The sequence below is a fragment of the Rhinolophus sinicus genome, chromosome 16, assembly GCF_057876585.1.
Source record: "Rhinolophus sinicus isolate RSI-liver-muscle chromosome 16, RSI-T2T, whole genome shotgun sequence".
NCBI lineage: Eukaryota > Metazoa > Chordata > Mammalia > Chiroptera > Rhinolophidae > Rhinolophus > Rhinolophus sinicus.
The window spans coordinates 138971958-138996500 of NC_142516.1; the positions used below are offsets into that span (position 1 = coordinate 138971958).

General features: G+C 43.0%; 1 protein-coding gene across 11 annotated transcripts in view; it reads right to left on the bottom strand.

Annotated features, from left to right (window-relative positions):
* Positions 1–8660, bottom strand: part of LOC141571246 (uncharacterized) — a 581124-nt gene extending 572464 nt beyond the window's left edge. For 10 of the 11 annotated variants that reach the window (XR_016019129.1, XR_016019130.1, XR_016019127.1 and 7 more), the window contains exon 1: positions 8205–8616. The gene's annotated coding sequence lies outside the window, so the exon portion shown is untranslated. Of the gene's footprint in view, positions 1–8204 lie in introns of all 11 variants that reach the window. The other variant, XR_016019132.1, reaches the window with a different exon arrangement.
* Positions 8661–24543: the final 15883 nt, after the last annotated feature.

Below are 24543 nucleotides of genomic sequence, written 5' to 3' on the forward strand. Positions count from 1 at the left end.
GGCTACAAAAATCAATATACAAAAGTCCATTGCATCCCTATATACTAACAGTGAAATCTCAGAAAAAGAAATTTAAAAAACAATTCCTTTTGCAATTGCAACAAAAAGAATAAAATACCTAGGAATAAACTTAACCAAGGATGTGAAAGACCTATATGCTGACAACTATAAGACATTTTTAAAATAAATTGAAGACACAAAAAAATGGAAAGACATTCCATGCTCATGGATTGGAAGAATCAACACAGTTAAAATGGCCATATTACCCAAAGCAATATACAGATTCAATGCAATCCCCATAAAAATCCCAATGGCATTTTTTAAAGAAATAGAACAAAAAATTATCAGATTTGTATGGAACTACAAAAGACCCCTAATAGCCAAAGCAATCCTAAGAAAAAAGAACAATACTGGAGGTATCACACTCCCTGACTTTAGCTTGTACTACAGGGCTACAATAATCAAAACAGCATGGTATTGGCAGAAAAACAGACACACAGACCAATGGAATAGAATTGAGTACACAGAAATAAAACCATATAAATATGGACAGATAATTTTTGACAAAGAAGCTAAAAACATACAATGGAGAAAAGACAGCCTCTTCAATAAATGGTGCTGGCAGAATTGGAAAGCCACGTACAACAGAATGAAACTGGACTGCTATCTGTCACCATGTACCAAAATTAATTCAAAATGGATCAAAGACCTAAACATAAGACCTGAAACAATAAACCGCATAGAAGAAAACATAGGTACTAAACTTATGGACCTTGGGCTCAAAGAGCATTTTATGAATTTGACTCCAAAGGCAAGAGAAGCAAAAGCTAAAGTAAATGAATGGGAATATACCAAATTTAAAAGCTTCTGCACAGCAAAAGAAACCATAGACAAAATAAAGAGGCAGCCAAATGAATGGAAGAAGATTTTTGCAAACAGCGCCTCCAATAAGGGGCTAATATCCAAAATATACAAGGAACTCATACAACTCAACAACAACAAAACAAACAATCCAATTGAAAAATGGGCAGAGGACCTGAAGAGACATTTCTCCAAAGAGGACATACAAATGGCAAATAGACATATGAAAAAATGATCACTAATCATCAGAGAAATGCAAATAAAAACCACAATGAGATATCACCTCACCCCAGTACGAATGGCTATCATCAACAAGACAAATAGTAACAAGTGTTGGAAAGGCTGTGGAGAAAAAGGAACCCTCATACACTGTTGATGGGAATGCAGATTGGTGCAGCCGCTGTGGAAGGCAGTGTGGAGGTTCTTCAAAAAATTACGAATAGAATTACCATATGACCCAGCAATCCCACTCCTGGGTATCTACCCAAAAAAAATCTGAAAACATTTATCCATAAAGACATGTGTGCTCCAATGTTCACTGCAGCTTTATTTACAGTGGCCAAAACATGGAAACAATCAAAATGTCGTTTGATAAATCAATGGATAAAGAAGTTGTGGTATATATACACAATGGAATACTATTCGCTGGTAAGATGAAATAGTACCATTTGTGACAACATGGATGGATCTTGAGATTCTAATTCTAAGCGAAATAAGTCAGACAGAAAAAGTAGAGAACCATATGATTTCACTGATATACGGTATATAAAACTGAAAACAACAAAAGAACAAGACAAACAAATGAAGGAACAAAAACTCATAGACACAGACAATAGTCTAGTGGTTACCAGAGAGTAAGAAGAGGGGGGGGCTCTAGAAAAGGGAAAACAGGGTCTAATATATGGTGATGGAAAGAGAACTGACTCTGGGTGGTGAACACACAATGTGAGATATAATGTATTACAGAACTGTACACCTGAAATCTATGTAACTTTACTAACAATCGTCACCCCAATAAACTTTAATTTATAAAACAAACAAACAAAAAACCTCAGCCCAAGCCTATGAGTTAGATCATATTATCAACTTAATTTCATAGAAGTGGAAAACCAGGCTTAGAGAGGTAAAGGTGACAGAGCCTGGGCAAATCCAGGCATTGGACTCCAAGGTCTCACGTCTATTGTTTTCCTATCAATTATTCCCGCTACCTACTGGAGGGAAGTACATTCTCTGTGGGCAGTGTCATGCTTAAATTCCAGCATCTACCATCTTTCCCCGAAAACAAAACCTAACCGGAAAATAAGCCCTAGCATGATTTTTCAGAATGACACCCCTGAACATAAGCCCTGATGCGTCTTTTGGAGCAAAAATTAATATAAGACCCAGTCTTATTTTGGGGAAAACATGGTAGTTAATATTCAACAAAGTCTAATTGTTTGCTAAATAAAACAAATACCATTTTAAAGATGAATAGCCTTTAATGAGAACAGTACTTGCCAAGAGTTATGTAAATAACCATAATATTAAGACCTCATCACCCAAGAGACATACAGCCCACAGGTTCTATAATCTGACCCATTTTCTGGAGAATTGTACAGCCCAGGGGACCACTGATTATCCTTAGACCAAGGAAAGAGGGTGTTTCCTGCTCTAGCCACCCCCTGGTCAACCCCACACCAATGGACAGTGACCAAGGGAACATGCCCACTCAGATTGGACCCCCATTTCACACTAGGGCTGCCAGAACCTCAGAATTCTCTGTCAGACGGATGCAAGACCGCTGCCTGGGTCTGCATGGACTATTTCCCCTACCCATCTTCCTAAGGAGGGATTATGACACAGCTGCTTGTGGGGTGTAGACATAGCTGAGATTCATGAGGCAGGAATGGGGTACTTGGCTATTGCTCTGGAGCCAATTTGCCTGAAACTACCAGGTTCCTGTGCCAAGTCCCCAAATGCTCAAATTCTATGTTCAAACCAGGTTATCATGAAGGCACGTTCGTCTAGGTGGGAGGCAGAACCCTACATTTGTTAGCTTGATTTGTAACTGAAAGATTGATACGTGGGCCTCCATTTGTACTTTCGCTTTGGGCCCACACATATTAGGTATGAGAACATAATTCTGCATGCTTTGGAGTTTGACTGTGTGTTGGGTGTATGTTCCTTGAAAATAACATTGTGAGAATTTAAATGACCCCAGGGACCAGTGCAAATAACTCTTTTATTTTCAGCTGAAGGACATAAGGCCCAAGAGAAGCAGCTAATGTCAGGAATGGAAAAGATGGGTGGTTTCAAATAACTAACAAATTCAAAAGAAGGAAAATTATACATTTATATGCAAAGTTAATAAACTACTTTTAAAGAATTAAAATGACCCAAGGTGAAGGGACAATCATGCTGCCAGACACTGCAAACTGCACTGCTTGTACTTAATGCCCAGTGATGTCAACTGTGGGCATTGTTAGGTTTCCTTTTATTACTTTTCCTTTAAATTTATGTTTTTAAATCTTTACTTCAAATCTACGGTTGATAGCAAAAATGTTTTCTAGCAGAACTCAACTATAATTATTCAAATAAAACCAACTGGATAGATGATGAATGTTATAAAATGTAACCTTATTATACACTTTCTTTAAAATGAAAGCTACCTGCAATGGAATACGTGAGAAAAGAATGAAAATTAACTCTAATAATAATTCCAACCATTGTCTCCAGAAATAAGCATACCTGGAAGTCCTTAAACATCAATTCTAAAGGATACCAAAATCATGATGTAGAAAATAACTGTTCTTCATGTTGGAAATACACACTAGATATTTTTAGAATGATAAAAAAAAAAAAAAAAAAAAAAAAAAATCCTTTAACTGAATGCTTTCTCCCAGGGGCCAGGAATTTACAGGACTTTAATGTAACAAGTATGTCCTAAAACATTCTTTTAACTTTTCAAAAAGAAAATATAATTTTTTGAGAATGTATCCAATACCTTCCAAAGAAAGCCGGAGTCACTTTTTTTTTTTCCACTTTTAAGATAAAACATCCCAGAAACCTGATGGATGCCATTCTTAATAATATAGACTGAGGCAAAACTAAAACTGGGGTAAACTAGATAATTGTACATTTTCAGGTTTGTCTTTCAGTAACCTGTAATTTTTCAGAAATCGCTGGAGGAAGATTCAGCCATTAGGCTTATGAAATGTATGCTTGAGGTGAGAACACAAAATAAAGTGAGATTTGTAAATCTTATGTGTTGGCAGTGTACAAGAAGCAATCACCTGTAAATAAGCTCTGAATTTTTCCATAGCAAGGAAATCTTCAAAGTCATGACAGGCTTTGCACCAGATCTTCGACCTTTACCTTTGGAGATGTGATTTGCATAGAGCAGTAGAAAAGCATTTAACCTAAGTCCTGAAAGTTTGAGAGAAGGTCAAGTAGTGCAGATTAAAACAGGGGGGAAAAAAAAGGAACACCGTAATGCAATTTTTGACAGATTATCTGCATAATGTCCTTTAAAATTGTTAACATTGGCTGCTAGCATTAAACAAAAACGGCTTATTTTGTACCCAATTTTTATATCTAACCTTTTTCTAATGATCAAAAGTCATGTTTTAATCTACATTCTGATTCCTTAAAAAAATAAAAATATGCATTCAAACACCCCTATCACATAGGTAATACACTTCCTTGTCTTGTAGAAAAGCTAGTCTGGCCAAGGTCATCAATCCCAAAACAGCTGGTAAATCAAGGATTAAAAGGTTTAAGTGATGTTAATGGGAGAGGAGAGGTCCATAAAAATAAAGAATGAAACACCTTTAGACATTCACCTTAGACACTGACGTTCACCTGACCAAATTCATGGTATTTGCCTTATCGTTTACAGGATCGGGTCACCTTGTGTTAGGCAACATTAGTAAGATGAGATGAATCACAATGGAACATTTCAATGTTTTGCTCTGCGAAGTTTTACCCCTTTTTCTTTATTCCTCTCTCTCCACTACCTTGATAGTCAATTCTACATTTAAAATAAAAACCAGTACAGAAAACAAAGTCAGTCAATCTCGCCTCTCTCAGAAACTGCCATGATCTGATCCCCTCAGCTATGGTATTCACACCAGGAGAAGCACTTAAGTCTCTCGGTGCTTATCTAAGTCACCTGCACAGTGTGAGAGGTGAGTGACTGCCTGTGTTCCACAGAAGTGCTGGCTCCTGGGGCAAGCTCGCCGTGGTCGGGAGTCAGGCCCCTCTCTTCAAGGAAACCAAAGAAGCTGTGACCACCCACACTAGTCTCAACAGCCAGCAGTCCCAGAGCATGAGATAGGAGACTTGAGGTGTTGGTGGATACTCGGCCCTAATGGGCCCCCAGGCTGGAGGTCAAAGACTTGGTGTCACCATACAAGGTGAAATGAACACAACACTGTTGTGATGCATGAGCTGGGCTGGTTCTGATGGAGTTGGCAGAATCTAGAGCAGGGACCCCAACCAGCATGTGGAGGGTTTACTCAAGATCCTCCAAAAAGTTTCTTTTGTTAAGCACACAATTTCAAAGACAAGTTTCTGGACCTTACCTGACATAGCTCTCGAGTAAGACCCTGCCTTATTGGCACGTCTGTCCCTCCTCTGGAGTCCCTGAACCACTCATTTCCACTCACTTCCCTCACCCCATCTGCACTGGGAGACCCAAATCCTCAGAAACAAATGAATGGTTCCTCTTCCGACAGAGACGGACACTCATCTCTGGGATTTGAGGCCGCCACAGCCCGAGGAGGGAGGACTACAGTCTCCTCATCACCACCCGAGGCTGAAACCAGAGCAAGGACAGGAGTGTGGGAGCAGCATGCAGCTGGGGAGTAAGAACTGACCTCAACGGTCAGCAGAGATGGGAAAAGGGTGCCTTTACACTCTTCTCTGCCATTACAATTTTCATAGGCAACACTATGCATCCAACTTATCTGGTAGAAGACTCGCCTTCCATGGCAACACCCAGTCTTTGATTCCAGTCTGAAGGCCTGCTTGGGTGGCATGTCCACCATGCTCCTCAATACAGCCTGTCGTGTGTTCTGGGGCAGATGGAAGGGGCCGTGTAGGGACTGGTAGTGAACATGGACGCCATCCCCTGTAGCAGCTTATGTCATGACATCATTCACTACTGAGAGTGGCATGAAGAGAAGAAAATGCACTTGGTCATCCAAAATAGGGGACAGTAAGTAAAATTTGCTTTTCTCTTTTTTAAATAACTAGAGAGAAAAGAAAAATCAGGCACAAAACCAGAGAGTCCCAAGCACCAATATTCTCCTTTCCAAACACCTGCCCACTGACTGGGCTCCCCTTTTGGGATTGTTGAATCCCCATAACCACCCAACAGAAACCTTTACTCTTCCCCTCTCTTTACCACACATCTCAGGTGCAAAAAACGCAAAGCCAATGCATGTTAAAACAGGAATTATTAAAAGGAGAACTTTCCATCAAGAGCACCAAATAGTTAATATGAAGAAAATTATCATTTTCAGGTTGAAAATGGGCTGTGATACTTGATCAATGGTTTCCGTAATGAATAAACTGTTTCTTCCACAGTGAAAATACTCCATGAACTTTTCTTTGTCGTTTCCTTTATATGAAGTTGAAAGCTAATTCTTTGACAATTAGCAATCTTTTCTTTCATATCGATTCAACTTTAAGAATAAAGCCACCATGCAATGCAGCTCTGTCAGTGGGAGAAAGTAAGAAGGAACTTGTCAGGGGGTTTTTCTGACAAAATATATAATGAAAGCCAAAAGAATCCTGGCTTTTTTCCCAAAAAATGAATGTGAAATAGATTTAAAAATCAAAATTTATTAAGGTGCTCATGATATTGAAAAGCACAGAAGACTAACTGCAGTCGAGTAAAATATATACAATTAGAATCCTCGTTTTGAAAGACTTTAATGAAAGTCATATTTGTTAGAGTTGAAAACACATAGAGAGGTATGTTAAGTAAAGCATAAAGCATACACTCATGTAAACTAATTGGATAATGACATATATTACCACAACTGTCAGCTTCCACTGTGCCTTTAAAAGTTTCTTTTGTTAAGCACACAATTTCATTGTTAAAATACCAAAACACCAAAAAAATACCTGTTATACAACATTCAACCTAGCACACATCCTTGCCACATCTGAGTGAAAATAAGCACTCTGCTATTTTCTCATTTTCTGTTTTCTGGTCGTTTCCATGGGGTATATTCACTGTTTATTGCTTCAGCTTCGCTGAAACTGTCAAAGTTTAGTAGTTTAAAATTGCACACTGTGATATTCATTTCAATTTCTCCATTCTTCAGTTCTGAACCAAGATTGCAGTTTGCAGAGCCTCTAGGCTAAGCCAGAAAACTATCCATTATTTCATAGGACCCTCACAAAAAAGGTAACCCAGAGTGAAACTACCAGGGGACAAAAAGGGCCGTTGTCTGCCAAACAATCAAAATCCAGTGAGAATGACATTATTGTAACCAGTGCTAACACTGCCCATGCCAGCCTATACAATTCTCAGCCTCAAAAGCTTTTTTCCTTCCTTTCTTTTTTTTTTACTTGTCCATTGAACTATTTTTAGATCCAAGAAATTAGAACTTAAAAGGCAATCAAAAATGATTCCCAAATGAACATCTAGAGCATTCTATCAGAAGGAACCTCAATGGATGAATTAATGCTTCATTATTCTCACAGCTCTGTTAAATGGTAACAGAACATCACCTCCAAGGAATATTCCCTTTATCTGGCTGGCCCTGGCCCCCTAGATCTGGGTCCAAGAACACCGCAGCTATTTTCACAACTATTTTCAAAGGTGGGGCTGGCACACAATTTTGCAATCACCAGAACATAACTTTTTACCAACTTGAGAGAGAACAAAAGTCGCTGTTGCCCAAGTAGCAACAGTCAGTGATGAAACTATAGGTGGCAATTCCAGCCCCACCTAAATCCTAACAGCATGTTACTCCTGCACAGGGGGGGTTCCAAGCTGAGTTCAGCAACCACAGAAAGCACCAGAAGAAACAATCATTCTGCCTCCGGGTCACACAGTGTCTTGTACCCAGGTACCACCGGTTCCTCAAGGACTCCAAGCACAGCCCCAGGGGCCAGCAGACATGCCCCCTGGGCTTCCACAAAAAGGTCCCGCACCATCTCAACCACCCTGGCTCCACCTGTGATCCAGATAGAAGTCACAGCACTTCAGACAACCAGACACTCCCCCCCTTTAAACCCCCCCAACTCTCAGTTAAAAAACACAGCAAATTGTCCCCCCAACATTCACCCCTCTCCCCATGGAGCCCAAGGATGTCTCCTCCTCCTGCAAGGGAGAGCCAGCAGCCTACCTCCTGTGCCCACGTCCAGCTGCCTGTCTGGTCCAGAGCTCTGGGACTCCAGTCCTCTGGGTGCTGAGAGCCAGCTCCTGTGAATCACGAACGTCCTGTGGCAGCAGGCTGGGTCTCCGGCAGCCGCGGCAGTGATGCGCACAGCTTGAGACCATCCACAATTAACCAAATATTGTACGGCAGCAACAAATCAACAACGAAAACCAGAGCGCAAATCAAGCCAAGTACCATTTCAGAGGGATGCTGAAAGCTGAAGTCACCGAACGCTACATTTCTTCTTCAAGATCATTCCAGCCAGCTCCTTCTGCTATTTTTACTGTACCATAATGCACTAGGTCTGGCTTTTACCCTATTGAAAGAACATGAATATATTATTATCCACACAAAAGAGCAGGTTATTGTTTATGAATTACCAGCCTTCCCAGCAACAAAGGCTATTTTCATAAGAAAACTCAATTTCATTTTAGCTCCAATTTGATTACCAGCTGAAGAAAAGAAGCTCTGCTCCTAACCCTCAAAGGATTTTTATTCATACCATTGAATGGGCTTTATTGCTTCCTTTTCAAAACTGACGTAGAAAGCTTTTAGAGTAAAACATTGACAAAAAATTATTGCGCTGCTATTTTGTGCAATAACAGAGCTGAAGAGGGCAATGATTTCTCAGACATCCTTCACTGTACTTCAGAATAGCAAAGGCTAGAATTAATGACAGACCAGAGAGAGGAGGCAAGCTCAGGTCTCACAATGCACGTCAAATCTAAATGATCACTATACATTGAAAAGCCCCCAAAAAAGCCCACAGCTGATTGATTCACGGCTTTCACAAGAAAGACAGGCTTGAAGAGTTTATTGCACCACAATTTACTCGGAATTATCATAAAAATAAATGTAGAAGCTGAATGTCACCCTGGCACGCTCCAAAAACACACACCCAGGGACAAAGTTCATGCAGGCATTATCACAGCGCACACTCTCGCAGCCAAAGCTGAGGCTGTCAGGGTATCCATGATCAGGGCTTAACTTGCTACTGACATGTTGGGCCAGGCTTGACTTGGGCTCCGTGGAGAATTCCACCCCTGAGATACACACACACACACACACACACACACACACACACACACACACACACTGGAATTTTTTTCCATCTTCACAATTTAAAATGGGAAAAATCCACAGCTGGGAACAATGGCCTAGCAGTCCAGAGGCCGAACCTGCTCACTTCACACCTGAATTGTCCTGGGGTTGCCCTGGACGGTGTGTGTCTGTCCCCTTGTTTGTTTGCATTCCCCAAGGAAGCTATAAGTTCTCAAGGACTCAAATGCCCACAAGAAGAGTTTGGAGATAAATGTTTAAATAATACAGGTAGTTAGCACGAAAATGACTTTCTCCACATGCGCAGCACTTCTCTTTTCATTAAAATGTGAGCAATATGGCTAAGCTAGTGGCGTTGCCAAAGGAACCTGCACTTGATATCATGCAAATAAATCTACTGTCTAATGCCTTGGTGTTCCAGGTGCTCCGACCAATTGCCTGATCACGTAGACGCCTCAGGCAAGATCGAACCAACCAAAACTGAAAGGATGCTCTTAAAATCTATTAGCCAAGAGGTCAATTCTTCTACTTACTTATATGTATGGCACCATTCGGACTTACAAGTAAAGAACGTGCAATCTTCTATGTTGCATTGGCAAAAGCAACATTTATATTTAAAAACAAACAAACCAACGAAAGGCAAAAGCACCTCAGCTGGCCGTGACATTTTTTAAAGGGTATTGAATTCAAAAGTCAAATGCTGGTGTGTTTGCAACTCCTCTGTCAGTCAGGTGATTTGAACTTCACTGTTTAATAGGAAACAAAGATTTCCAGTTGTAATACATTGTTTTCAATGACTATCCTCCTTCCCCTGTCCCTGAACGGCCACTATGCTTTAACCACTAGCACTGCACGTTGACAATGTCAAAGTTGATATTTAAAAAGCCAAACTTCCATCAAGCACTCATGTGCTTACAGATTTTAAATGTTCAGCATTGATTTGACAACAAAAAGCCAAAAACTAAGGCCTATTGCACTTTTCATTGGGTTTCTTGGCATTCTGCACATACAGCTTATTCAATTAATAACACACAACACATTCTACAGTCGAATCTTCACATTAGTTACAGTCTATAAAGTCATTGTAAACGCTGAATTAGTAAATACTAACCATGGCCCCTGGAGAAATACAGGGGTGGGTTCCTGCGAGAATCTGGTCACATGTTCATCAACCGATCACTTCATAACTTTTACATGTTTCTGTTTAAAGACACTTTAATATACGGTGTTGATTCATTAACATTGAACTCACAGCCAACAGCGAGCACTGTAAGTCACAGCTGAAGGAAGTTTATCTAACACACACATTTTTTCCATGAGACATATCACAGCCTCTTTGACTTAAGCACACCAGACAGCACTTAAGCACTATGCTTGGATACCATTTTGAACAACAAAATCACCCCCCAGGAAAGCACAGATATTTGAAAAACATAGCACTAAGACTGTGAAAAAAACATGTTTCTAGTACTAGAACTCAAACAAGAAGAGGAGGTATTGTCTTGTTCCACCTCAGTTTTCAACATGGTCGACTCAAATTTTTTGCCACACTGCCTGTCTTTGAATGAACTCTAAAGCTCTACAAGTATTGATGTGGGGTGGCAAATAAATTTTAGCAAGTAGGCGAATTTGCAAATACAGAATCCATGAATAATAAGGGTCAACTTTATTCTTTTTTTTACTTAAGGCCATTTGATATTATGTCTAGAAAGCTCCTATGGACTGAACTGTGTCCCCAAAAACGTATATGTTATAGCCCTAACCCAATTGTGACTATTTGGAAACAGGTCCTTTAGGAGGTAACTAAGGTTACATGAGGTTATTGGGGCAGGGTCCTCATCAGGAAAGGCCCTGAGAAAAGGCCTTGTGAGGACACAGCAAGAAGACAGCCACCTACAAGCAACGAGAGAGCCCACACTGGACACCAACTCTGCCAGCACGTCCACCCTCCACAACTGTGAGAAATAAATGTCTGTTGTTTAAGCCACCCAGGTTATGGTGTTTTGTTACAGAGGCCCAAGCTAAGACAAAAGCAAACAATGGAACAGAGATATGGCATTTTAAATCAACCAATAATCATTAGTTGAACTACTGTTTATCAACTGGCAGCCACAATGAGTAGGACAGGAGCTGATTGGAGGGTGATAGAGATGTGAACCATACCTTGACCTTGGAGAACGCTGGGCCTATGTTTGGAGGAACGGTGACACTCAAGGCTGGTATGAAGGAGCAATGGCTCTGAGAAAAGAAAGAACAGCAGTCCCCAGGTCAGAGGGAGGTCTGGCTAGAGCAGGGAGCTAGGAGACACGGCTGCAGATAAGGAGTCACTGGGTGTCAGTCAGGCCTGAATACCCACCCAACAGGGTCAATTTTTCAAAATATAGGCCTTGGACCCCTGACTTCGCAATTACCTGGGAGTCTATAAGAAATAGAAGTTTCTGGATCCACCTTGTTGTAGGGCCCTGGGAATCTGACCTTCTAACCCACCACCCTAGGGGACCCCTAGTCCTCCTTAAGTTAAAAAAAAATGCTGTCACCAGCTGAGCAGATAAAAAGAGTCAACTTACCTAAAGAAGTTGACCGGTATTGAACAAACTTGCACAACAGGTAAACTATAGGCTCTATAAATGAGCCCCCTCTCCGCAACGCCAGCTCACCTCTCACCCCACCCAGGCGCACTGGCGTTTGCAGACGCTCAGCAGACGCTCAGCGTTTGTAGTCATTCTCATCTCAGAAAAGTACCCTCCGCTGTGCTCGTTGAAAGCTTAATTGGGAAGGCAGGATGTTCTTAGCCTTTCACGAGTGTTAACTTCAAGGGGCAAAGGCAGACACAAAATAGCCAGGCTCTACCCTCCCTGATCAATGACTTTATGCTCAAAATAAATACAAAGGAAACAGTGAAAATGGAAGAAAACTTTTTTCCAAGTTGTTGTGGTGTCCAGAGAGCAAAAAAAGAGCAGATTTTGTCATCAGACAGACCTGTAATTTGCTTGTGGGCTAATTTGTTCTGCCTCTTGGTTAAACTATGAACTCAAGCACCAGGAGCTCCTCTCATTTGTCTATGATTTGTAGAACCTGGCACACAACAGGTGCTCAGTCAAAGTATTAAAATGAAATGTTTTCAGGCATTCTGGATCAGCTAGAGATCTAATAAAGATAAAAATCCTGAGTATTGCCTTATATGTTGACTAAGGCCAAATGCTAAAAATTAATGTAATTAGAAAAGATGACCATGAGTTCAAATACTACGAGTTTGTTTACCTAAAAAAAAGAGAGAGACTTGAAAATATAAGGTCCCACTTAACATTTTTAAACAGTTTAGAACTCCTTTTGGTCACTTGTTTTTTTCCTCCCTCCTCATCCTCCATATATATATAAACCTCCATTCAACTGACAACTTGCAGCTGACTTCTAGCATTTGGAAGAAAAGACACAGAAGCTCTGATCAATGAGAAACTTCCTTACCCTGTAAGCAGTTCTTCAACTATTTGAAATCAATAGTCATAGAATTTGGGTTCCAGAAAGTCAAATTGGATCTTCGAGAGGTTTAGAACGTCCTGCTTTTTCTATCCTTATGTTGCATCCCTTCAAGCAAAGTCAACTCCCCTGAAAAGCTAACTTTTGCAACAGATTATAAGTAAGGAGGCTCAGGAGATGGAATAGCCATATTATCACAAGCAATAAAGTCCCTATGAACCCACCACTTGAATGGCCCCATTCATCCTAACTGACAGTGACGTGCATTAATGCCATTATGGGAACATGACATTAACAAATCTCTTTCCTCTGAGTCACCACGTTAGCTTGAGAAGATATTTTCTATAAGTCTGATGGTATCATAGGAGACATACAATAGTCAGTATACATTATAACAGATGAAACTTGTAAAACTTGTTATCGTCCACCGCTCAAGAAGAATATCCAAAAATTACACCAGGATAAAAATCACTTTTAATTTTTTATTGATTGTCCAGATTTTATTTTATTCCACTTAATGTTTCAAAATTATGATCTAGATGCTTTAAGTCTGTGATATGATTGTGTACTTACTCTTTCTATTCTCCTCTTTTTCTCCCTCCTCCAATTATCGAAAGATAGAGACTCTGGCCTCATATATAATCAGCTCACAAACTCTTACAATAAATGCACATCCAAAAATTAGAATCTAGATGGGTACAAGCCACTTTAGCCTCTATTTCCATATACAAAACAGTAAGAAAAATGAGCCAGATTCAACCCAGAGTATAAATTTAGGAAATTTCAATTTAAAAATCCTTCTGGATTTTGACAAAAATCTGCTGAACTTGGTCCATTGATGTTGCCTCAATGACGGGCTCCAAGTCTTCTCACCCACTGTGGTACCTGGGAACAGGTAGGCTATCCTATGCTCCTTCATCTGGACACCAGTTGTACAGAACTGCAACCTGAAGGGAGAATTCATGCCCTAAAACATGCATTGGATTTGTCCTCATTCTACTTTTCCCCCAGAAAATGCATCCAAAGAACCTAGAGAGTGATCACTTAAGTCTTAGGAAGGAAATGTGTGCTCAATCACCCACTTCCACTCAACCCCTCAGGAGCCTTCCTGCTGAATTAAACCCTATCTTGGCCTACTGGTGGGTTTCAGGACAAGCATGATTTTAATATGAAGAATACACATGACTTTGGAACTAGCAACACCTGGTGTTAACCAGCCATGGAATAGTCAGATGTTTGCCCAGTATGTTCTAATGGCAATTCTCCAACACCAACTGGGTATCGTATAATTCAATCCAATTCTGACACTAACTACACAGAGTTTGATTATACCCCACAGGTTAAGGGCTCAGCCCCACAAGTCTGCTCCAACTTTAGATGCCAGTCCCAAGTTCTGGGTCTCCGGTTCACCAGTATTTCTGTCCAACCAGCTACAAATTTAGGGGTTCCCTCAATCCCCCTTTAGGTTCAGTAATCCAGTAGAACAATTCATATAACTCAGGAAAACACTATACTTAGGATTACTGTCTTTTATAAAGGATACAAATGAATAGCCAAATTAACAGACACACAAGGTGGCAAGGTCTGAGGCAAAGGGAAGGCAAAGAGCTTCCAGGCCCAGTGCCCTCTCAACCCATCAATGTACTTACCCATCAGGAAGCTCTCAGAACCTCATGGGTCCAGGGTTTTATCATGGAGCTTCATTACACAGGCATGATGGATTGCACTCAATCTCCAGTCCTTCTCCCATCCCAGGAGTTCAGGTTGTGGCGCTGAAAGTCTTAACCCTTCTATTGTCTCATCTATGATTGGCTGGGGGTGAGTGGGGGTTGGGATGGGGGGGAACATGGGTCATCTTATTTGCATAAATTCAGGTCAAAGAGGCTCATTATGAATAACAAAAGACACTCCTATCACTCAGGAAATTCCTAGGGTTTTAGAAGCTCTGTGCCAGAAACTGGAGCAAAGACCAAATACCACACCTAGGGGAGTAGTTGAGTCCTTGGAATATCTCCCAAGTATACAGTAGATTTGTGGTCTTCTCTGAGCATTCCAACAAGGCGGGCCCAAGCTTGGGGAGATCAGTAACACAATGTCAAGAACATGAAGAACCCAAGTAGCTCAAGTGAATGAGTTGGGGTAGGAGCCGCTTTGCCTTGGTATGTGTGTGGGGTGGGGGGGGGGGGGCATCCTTTTCTTTGCCTGTTTTCTCCTGGGCCACAGGCCCTGTCCCATCAGCACCTCCAGACCCCGCTGACCCAGGACTGGTCACCTGTGACTCAAATCATGCTCTTTCCTCCAGTTCACACCCAAGGGCACAAGAATGAGAACTGGCCTCTGTGATGGGTATGGCGCCAGGAGATCCAGAGTCCCCTCTACATGCAAATACCAGCTAACACGTCTTTATCTTATTGGTCATTCTTGTCATGTATTGGTCAGAATGGAGTGGAGCTATATGGAGCTAAGGCCAAATACGTACAGAATAGTAATCCTCACCAATATTGTAGGGTAAGTCCTATGGTGTATTAGTCAAGATTCAATAGGATATAGATATACAGAGATTTAGTATAAAGTATTAGCTCACACAACTATGGAAGCTGAGCGGTCCCACCATCTGCCATCTGCAGGCTGGAGACCCAGGAAGTCTGGTGGGTGCTGAGGACAGGAGAAGATATTGTCCCAGCTCCACAGTCAGGCAGAGAGAGAATTCAACCTTCCACCTCCCTTTGCTCTTTTCAGGCCCTCTATAGATTAGAGGCCCACCCTTCCTGGGGAGGGCAATCCACTTCACTCAGCCTACTGATTCAAATGCCAGTCTCATCTAGAAACGCCCGCACAGACATGCCCAGAACATTGTCTAACTGGATAGCTGGTCAGCCCATGGCCCAGTCAGGCTGACATGTAAAATTAGCCATGACTCACATGCTATGCTGTGCTGTAAGTGTTTTATATGCCTTAATTCATCATTCTTCATTGTGGAATAAGTGCTACTATTCCCCTGTTTTACAGATAAGACTCTAGGCACAGAGGGTTAGTTGTGCCACTGAGAAGTGGCTGCTGTGGGATTCTCAAGAGAGCAACTCTACAACTTGCTCTATTCATACACTAGCTTGGAAATTCCTCCTGGGCATCGGTGCTCCCCCAGTGCACCTGACTCTCACAATCAGATTAATCTTGAAGCTTTACTTCACTCTTCTGCCTTCTCCCCAATACCTCCCAATGCCTTTTGTGTTTGCTGGGAACTACCTGAGCCAAGGCGGCTGCTCACCCTCCTGAGGTTTCTTGCAGCAGCGCTCAGCAGCCTCCAGAGATGAGAAGGAGGCACAGACCCAGGTGTCATGCTCTACAACCTGCACCTGCTCCGGGACGCCGGTTGCATATCCAGGTACTAATGAGAAGTCTGCAGCCAACTGCCTGGTCTGGGGCTCAGTGAAAGCCTAGGTCCTGGTCACTCAGAGTCTCCAGGTGCTTTGCATGGCACTCTCATGTCCACTGTTCCTGCGGTGGAGTCCCAGGGATGCTACTCAACACGTTATCTATTTTTTCTCACCTATTTCAACTAGAACAATTTGAGTGCACAGTCTACTCACCCTTGAGCCTTCCGTGTGGAAGAAGCCAAGGGTGGTCCATGTTATCAGTGGGCCTTCACAGTCCTCCGTAAACGTGAAACATGATAGGCATGCTAAGGGGACCTCATCTTACATACACCTGGCCTTGTGGATCTCATCTGAGTTCAGATATCTGGATACAAATCAATCTGAAAATAGTCAGCTAGTACATCAAGAGTAGCTACAAGCATGTTTTTTTACTAAGAAAAAAAAAAAAAACAAAGAAGAGGCAAAGGGAAATAAAGGTCAGATATAAGAAAACATTGGCATGGCACGGGAGGACAGGGGAAATATGTAAGAGGTGAAGGAACAGAGAAAGGTTGGGAAGCTCGTGGTACTGAGGGCCAAGGAGAAGGGTCAGAGGGAAGAGAGGACAGTGCAGTGTGATGATCTCTTAAGGGAGATCGGGTCCCTATATCCCATCAAGCATAGGAGAGGACAGCACTCCAACATAAAAACATCTTTTCTTTTAAGAAATCAAAATATTACCACGAAAGTCAAAATCACCCTTGTAAGCCAGGCTTACAATAAGAAAAATCTTGAGTTAATGATTAGCTAGCAGAGAAATAGCTGAAACAATGTGTTGATGCCAAGTTCTTTCTCAACACACACACACACACACACACACACACACACACACACACACACACACGGCTTAGGGAAAAAGTACCAGAATTACTCCTGTGTATCCAAATCAAAGAAAGGAAATAAATATTGCTGAAGGTTTTTTAATGGGGTGGCAAAGCTGTTAGTGAGAGTCAAATGGCAGAAGCACAAAGCCTCTTCACAATGTAGAAAAAGAGTAGCTGTCAGTGGGAGGAATATTCTAGGGGAGAAAAAAAGGAAGAAAAAGGCAAAGGGAAGGTTGGTTCAAAGGAGGGCTATGGTAAGTGATGGCCTGAAACAAATGTGCATTGTGGAAAGTGTCTTTGAGAATAATAGAGAAGAGGTGGCTTCTACAAAGGCCTCAAAGCAGAGTTAGGGAGAAGCATAGCCAAGCCCTGTCTGCAGAGTGGTTCCAAGATAATTTGGGCAAAACTGGTGTCATAGTGTCTGGGTACCTAGAAAGCTGAATAAAGGGCAATTGAGATAGCCAGCTGGTGGCTGAGTGGGAGGTGGCTGGACCCCACGTTGTCAGCCTCCAGCAGGCGAGCCTGGGTGTGTTCTCAGAGTGGCAGCTGCTTTCCAGGAGGGGAAGGGACACGAGAACTCTCAGGGACTGGGCTCAGGGCTGGGACGGGGACAATGCTACCACATTCTATTAGCTGCATAAAACCACAGGGTCAGCTCAGGTGCAAGGATGGAGACACAGACCCAGCTTTTGTGGGAGGAGTGTAATGTGAGGTCTGACGATTAAGTTCGTGAACTTGTTACAATGATGTTGCTAACCTTTTTTGATAGCAGAGGGATTATTCATTATGAATTTGTACCAACCAGACAAACAGTTAACGAAGTTTACTATTTGGAAGTGCTGAAAAGACTGCGTGAAAAACAGATGAAAATGACCTGAACTTTTCGCCAACAATTCACGGTTCTTGCATCACGACCAATGCACCAGCTCACATAACACTGTCTGTGAGGGAGTCTTTAGCCAGTAAACAAATAACTGTATTGGAACACCCTCCCTACTCACCTGATCTGGCCCCCAATGACTTTTTTCTTTACCTGAAGATAAAGGAAATATTGAAAGGAAGACATTTTTATGACATTCAGGACATCAAGAGTAATAAGACGACAGCTCTGATGGCCATTCCAGAAAAAGAGTTCCACAATTGCTTGAAGGGTGAACTAGGTGCTGGCGTTGGTGCATAGCTTCCGAAGGGGAGACTTTGAAGGTGACCATAGTGATATTCAGCAATGAGGTATGTAGCACTTTTTCTAGGATGAGTTTGCAAACTTAGTTGTCCGACCTCATAGGGGAGCAGAAAAGCCATTTTTGCTATCTACCACAAGGTGCTAGAAACAAATGATGCCATTGCAGCCTCTAGACTTAGTAGGGCCAGAGAGGGGGTGGAGGGCAGGACCTGATCTGGAGAACTATGCAATTTTCAATTTAAAATGTTAGAAGGGGTTCGGAAGAAGTGGTTCTTCTGGATATTTTTGCCTGGAGACCAAGAATAAAGGCTTAAGCCAGTGGAGTCAATTTTTGTTTAGTGTGGTTAAGTTATTTTTTCTTTTATTTATTTATGAAATCAACTGAGTCTGGGAGTAATTTTCCTCTGTGTTTCCAAATAAGGCTTGAAAAGGTTGTGCCCTAGGCTTTGCATTTTCTTGGCAGAGCTACTGAACACAGCTTTGTAGACCATTGAGGGAGGATGTATTTATATTTAATGCAGTCACATTTGATGGGTATTTGGGTGAAGGTTTTCTAAACAGAAAAAAAGGCCTGGGTGTACAAAAGATCAGAGAAGACACACATAGCAAAGGCTGAGAGAGGCACAAAGGAAGCCTGGCCTTCCACATTTGTTCTTCAAGTGCATTAAGGCCATTAGAGCACAGGGTAGGGAGTTTACTGCTCTCTGTTCACCCTAATGAAACCAGAAACTCTCGACAGTGGACAAAGCTATGTTTTTTCTTAGATAAAACAAAATTCTTCTATTGATTTGTTTTACATTTAATCTGAATAGATCAGATGTTTTAAAATGCATTTAATATGATGAAAGATTCACCATTTCATGTAGAAAAAAAGTCACAGGCAGCTGGGATCCTGTTGGCATGCCAGGGAAGCAGTTTTTTATTAGTGTTTTAATGACCCTCAATTAAAGACTATGGCACTTCCAGATTGCCAAGCAAAATGCCAAAACCAGAGAAGTCCCAAAGTCCCAGAAAATGTACCCACCTGCTGGTGTTGCATGCAGGCACCACGTGTGTGTGCTTTCTTTCCCATCACTGGCCAATTCCATGGCCAGCATGAAGAACACCGTGACAGGTCACCTCAGCAAATGTCACCAAACAACATTTGTTTTTTCTATCAGTTTGGTTCCATGAGGTGACTATCATAAAATTCTATCTGGGCTGGCTGTGTCTGTGTACAGTGTTCTGCCCGGAAACGGAGACTCCACAGCTGGGGAGTTAGCCCAGCATCCCCCCCAGACAGCTCTCAGTGAGCCCACACTCCAGGAAGGGACACTGCCCCTGACCAGCACCCAGTGGATCTGAGTTCCCAGGTTCTCTAGCTTCACCAATGATGAGCTGCAGATTGAGTTTAGGGGAAGTCATTTCCTGTGTCTGGGTCTACATTCTTGCTAAGATGAGGGGCAGGCAAAGAACGCCCTCTCAATCCCATTACTCTGCGAGTCTTCTCCCCTGGACCTTGATGCCCATCCTGACTATCAGCTTGTGAAATTATTAGATGCAGTGAAACACTTCATCTCTCAAAGCATTTGTCTTAAACTCCAGAGCTGAAAGGATTTATGGACATGGTCGTATCCAACACCCTCTCCCATCTCAGGCAGAAAAAAGGAGGCTCAGAGAGGTGACATGACTTAGTAAAGTGGTCCAGTTCCTCAGACAAGAGCTTGGAAGAGTCTGGCCAGTTGTTTACTCTTCACTAAAACCCCTGCCCCAGCCAGCATGGGGGTGGGCTTAGTCTGACATTTTGGTTTTCCCACAGGGGTTGCCCACATGAAGTGCAGAGCTGTCTCTGGGCATGAACAGCAGAACCGTCAGACCCTGGCTTATGAGATAGGGATTTTGTTGGGAAGTGACCACGGGGGTGAGCCTGAAGCTTAAATAATGTAGGGGGCCAAAGAATCCAAAGACTGCAGATACAAAATCAGGCCTAGGTCTTGGAAGGGGCCTGGAGCATTACGTGTCCTTAGTTCCGTGGTAAATCCATCTCTGTAAGTAGCTCAAGAAGAGAGCAAGAGAATTGGACCAGGAGACAGATCTGTCATCTGAATATGAAGAGTAATAATCTTTAGATATAAGTCCCTAAACCCTGAGAAAAGAAAGAGAAAATCAGCCCTAACAGCGGGATTGGCCGATGTGTGGCCAGGCAGGCATTCCTCTGCTGAACAAACATACAGGCACACAGAACATCAGACAAGCCCGTCTGGGATGTGATGGGTCAAGACAGAACCTGAACCACTCCATGCTTGTGTCTGAGCCCAGACAAAACATGAACATGGTCCAAAAGTGGCCCAACAATGACAACACGTCCTCCCATCCTGGCTAACATGAGCGATGCTGCTCCTTCACCCATCAGCTTCAGCTGGCTCTGGATCTCCCTCCTCACAGACCAGATTTACAAAAGTTATTCCTGCTCCCTGACAGGATCCAATCCAGAGCAAAGCGTTTCCCTCTGATGAGTACCTCTAACCTCTCTCACGGAGACACCCCACAATTCCCCACAGTGTGCGCTCTCTGCAAAGAGGACTAACACAAACTGCTCCACCTCAGGTGTGTCCTGGGGTCTTTGCCGAAAGTACTGATAACCCCGCAACCACTGTTGCCAAAGCCAGGAGGGGATGCCTTGTCCCTTCCCAATTATACCCTATGTTCATTTTAGCCTTATCCCACACTCTCAGAATAAAAAGAAAAGAAAAAAGGAAGAGGAGGGGAAGGAGAGGGGTGGAGGGGAAGGAGAGGGGTGGAGAGGGGGGCAAGGGGAGGGAAGGAGAAGGGAGGGGAAAGGAGGGGCGGGAGGGGAAAGAGGAAGGAAGAGTATTTCAAGGGAGAGGGGAGTACAGCTGGCCCTGGGCACTGTACCACCCTATCCACTTCCTGTCCAGCACCACCCACACCCAGAGAAGACCCCAGGGCATGCCTCTCCCCACTCTGACAGACAGCCCTGAACTTCCACCTCAGCCTTGGCACCTTAAAGCCTACCCAATTCTTGTGAAACCACCGTATGACTGGGAAGGCTGCCTGACCCCAGGGCTTTGGGAGACTCCGAGGCTAGCCCCAGCTCCCTGTCCACTCTACTCTCCCTCAGCTGTCAGGCTGCCCACGACCCAACTCTCCCTGCCCAGCCTCTCTGGGTGCGGCTTTACTCAGACCTTCTTCTGGATTTCTCAAGCATGCCTTTCTCACTAGACACCACGTCCAGTTTCCCTCGGCCACCCCAATCTCAGATCAGCACAGCAACCAGAACCCCAGCTGGGGTTAGAGCCTGGACGCTCTGCTTGCCTGCACACCTGGAGGCGTGTTTCCAACTAGTCCGATTCAGAAGTCAAATGGCAGAGGGGTGTAGAGGGTGCACCTCAGAGACCGCTAAGATTCAAATCATGAACTGTTGGGAAGTTCCTTAGCCTCTCTGTTCCTTAACGCTCCTACTGGGAAGTGGGTGATTGCTGTACCTTTTCTCAAGGGCTTGTTGTGTGGATTACATGAAATAATAAAAGGAGAATGTTTAGGACGGGGTCTGGTGTTGAGGAAGCACCCTCAATGTGCTGGTGGTTGGTACTGTTAGCAAGACTATTGCCAACCATTGTGCGTCCCTTCACAGATACTTGTCAGGAAATAGGTTTGAAGATCACGTAGTGCTGATGCTTTGTCTTCAGTCTCATCTTTCCCTCATTTTCTCCATAACCTCATCCTTGCATTGTTCAGGACTCATCCTGCCCTGTTCAATTTCTACTGCACCCAGGGGGCTGTCATGGACAGATTCAGTCCATCCAGATTCTGGACGTCCTGTTTCCAATTTCGATTCTGCCATACGGATGAGCACAATTCATCCTCACTTCTTTATGTCCCAAATTTTCCATCTGTGAAAGAAATGTCATTCCTGCCAAATACCTGTCCTCCCAGAGATGGGGCCAGAATGAAATGTGTCTGCTATACAGCGTGACATTTGGGAAGGAAAGGAGCCACAGAAGCAGAAAGTATTGTTTGTATGTGCAATGGGTTTGGGTTTTTGTTTTTAACAGGATGGATGTAACCTGCAAATACAATGAGAACAGCAGCCTTTTTACTACCATCTCATCCCCATGGGAGAACCCTGGCCCAATTCTAGCCTCTCTCCTCATGAGCCCTCCATCCATGACTTAGGCTGGGCTATGCCGTCGGTCCCACAGACTAGACGCTGGCAGCAGATCCCCCAGTTGGCTACTCTCGTCAATCTTGGCCATGAGACGATATGGATGATATTGAGAACATGGTTGAAAGTGCCCATCCTCCTCTCAGCAATCCTTAGTGTCACCTTCACACGGACTCATAGCCCTTACATCATGACATCTCACACAGGCTTCACCTGCACATCCTGAAATTCTAAAACCACTAATCTTTTCTGTTACAAATTCAATGTGGAGCATATTGCACATTTCCATTCCAGGAGGTAGAAAAATGCAGGGTGAGTAACCTTGATTCTCTAGAGATGGAAAGGTATGTGGGGCCAGATCCCCCAAGTCCTGGGTTACGTTTTCTACAGTTTAAAATGTACTTGCCAATTTGTCATCTGATTGTCCTGAGGTCAATGAAGAATCATTCAGAAACTACCCGCTTTTTTTTGTTTTGTTTTGTTTTTTATGGTTAGACAAATAGACTAACTGTTGCCCTGACCTCCCCCACCTTAAGCTCTTTCACGTAGCAACCCCCTTCTTGTTATTTCACACGGTGAATCTAATCAGAAAGAAACAGAGCCCCAAAGTCTAATTTTCATGGACACATGTTTGTTATTGGAGGGGCAGATTCAACGAGCATAAACAGCACCAACATCTGCTGAGGGGAGCACCACTCATCTTCAGTAGGGAGCACTACAGTGCCACTGAGTAAATGGTGGTTGTCGGCCCAGCAGTTAAGCCCACAAAAGTAGAGCCTGCCACCTTCATTCAGAGGGTGTCTGGGCTACGTGCACTTCCATTTCTGAGAGGTGAGGCTCTCCTGATTGCAGCGGTAGGAGTGAGCGGGAGGTTTGCAGTTCGCAATTATTCTAGAAATCACTTTACAAGAAGATAAAGCAGCACATATGGAAAGAGCCAAAGGGTTTCCTCCAGCCACGCCATTCACGATTCTGGACTTGAGCAGGTAACTTAGAGGTACATCCTCCAGTGTGTCTCTGGAATTGACACAACTTGAGCTGGTTTCACTCAGGTGAACACCCCCTGGTGACCACACAGCTGGACTGAACTGATGAGAGAAATCAAATAAAGGCAATGAGGAACAAAAGGGGGAAAGGAAAGGAGAAATCAAGTGGATGAAGAGTAGAAAATGGGAAGGAATGAGAAGTGTATACTCCTTTTGTTATAGCAAATAAAACTCATTCTGCCTAAGAACTTACATCTGGGGCCCACACAGAAGTTTGAAAAGGGGCCCCTGGCTCTTAGATCAGTGGCAGACTTAGCAGCTCGCCTGGAAGCATCTCGGGTCCCTCACTCTGAGGTGCTTTCATGCCTACCTTTCTAGGTTCCTGTCACCCCCTTATTATTTGTACCTCTTAGTCACAAAAGCATGCTATCTGGCAATGGTGGGAAACAAATCTGTTAATGGATTAAGAATGGAGAGTGTATTTTGTTCCAACCCTCTAAAAATCAATACAGGGAATATAGTAATATTTATTAATGTAATTCATGGTGTATTAAGAGTAGCCTTTTATTTTGGTTTGGTTTGGTTTTTTTGTGAGAAGCCCTGTGTTTTATGGGACTTCTGCTGGGATTCCCTTATCTGCAAATTAGAGATTATTAATTTTTTTTCCCACTTCACACAGCATTTTACACCTTGCAGGGACTGGGGATGAAAAAGAGAACAAACCACATGATTCCTAATCCCAACCATCTTGGAAAGCAGATGTTGGAAAGCTTATGTCCAGGGCACTATTTTTCACACAAGATATTGCCCTGGAATATAAATAAACAAGAAAGTACATGAGAGCGAAGCTTTTCTGCTGAAGCCAGGGAGCAGCCAGACCTCCAACTTGGGCAGTGGGGTTCCCCTCCTCTCTCCAACTCCTTTAGGATTTCCCAGGAGCGGTTTGCAAACCACCAGTCTGTTCACAACAGTGCTTTGGAACTGGCATTCTTTCTTGTCTTCGTTAGGAATCTCAGCCTTGCCCTCACCAGGTATGTGCTGTCCGAACACCAATCATCTTCACTGCCCTCGTTTGTAGAATGAGGTCGTTGGATTAATCAATCTCCTAGATCCTATATCTTTCATTTGCAAGTGACTGAAGCCTCATCAAATATCTCAAGCAAAAGAAAACAAACGAACAAGATGGGGGGAGACTT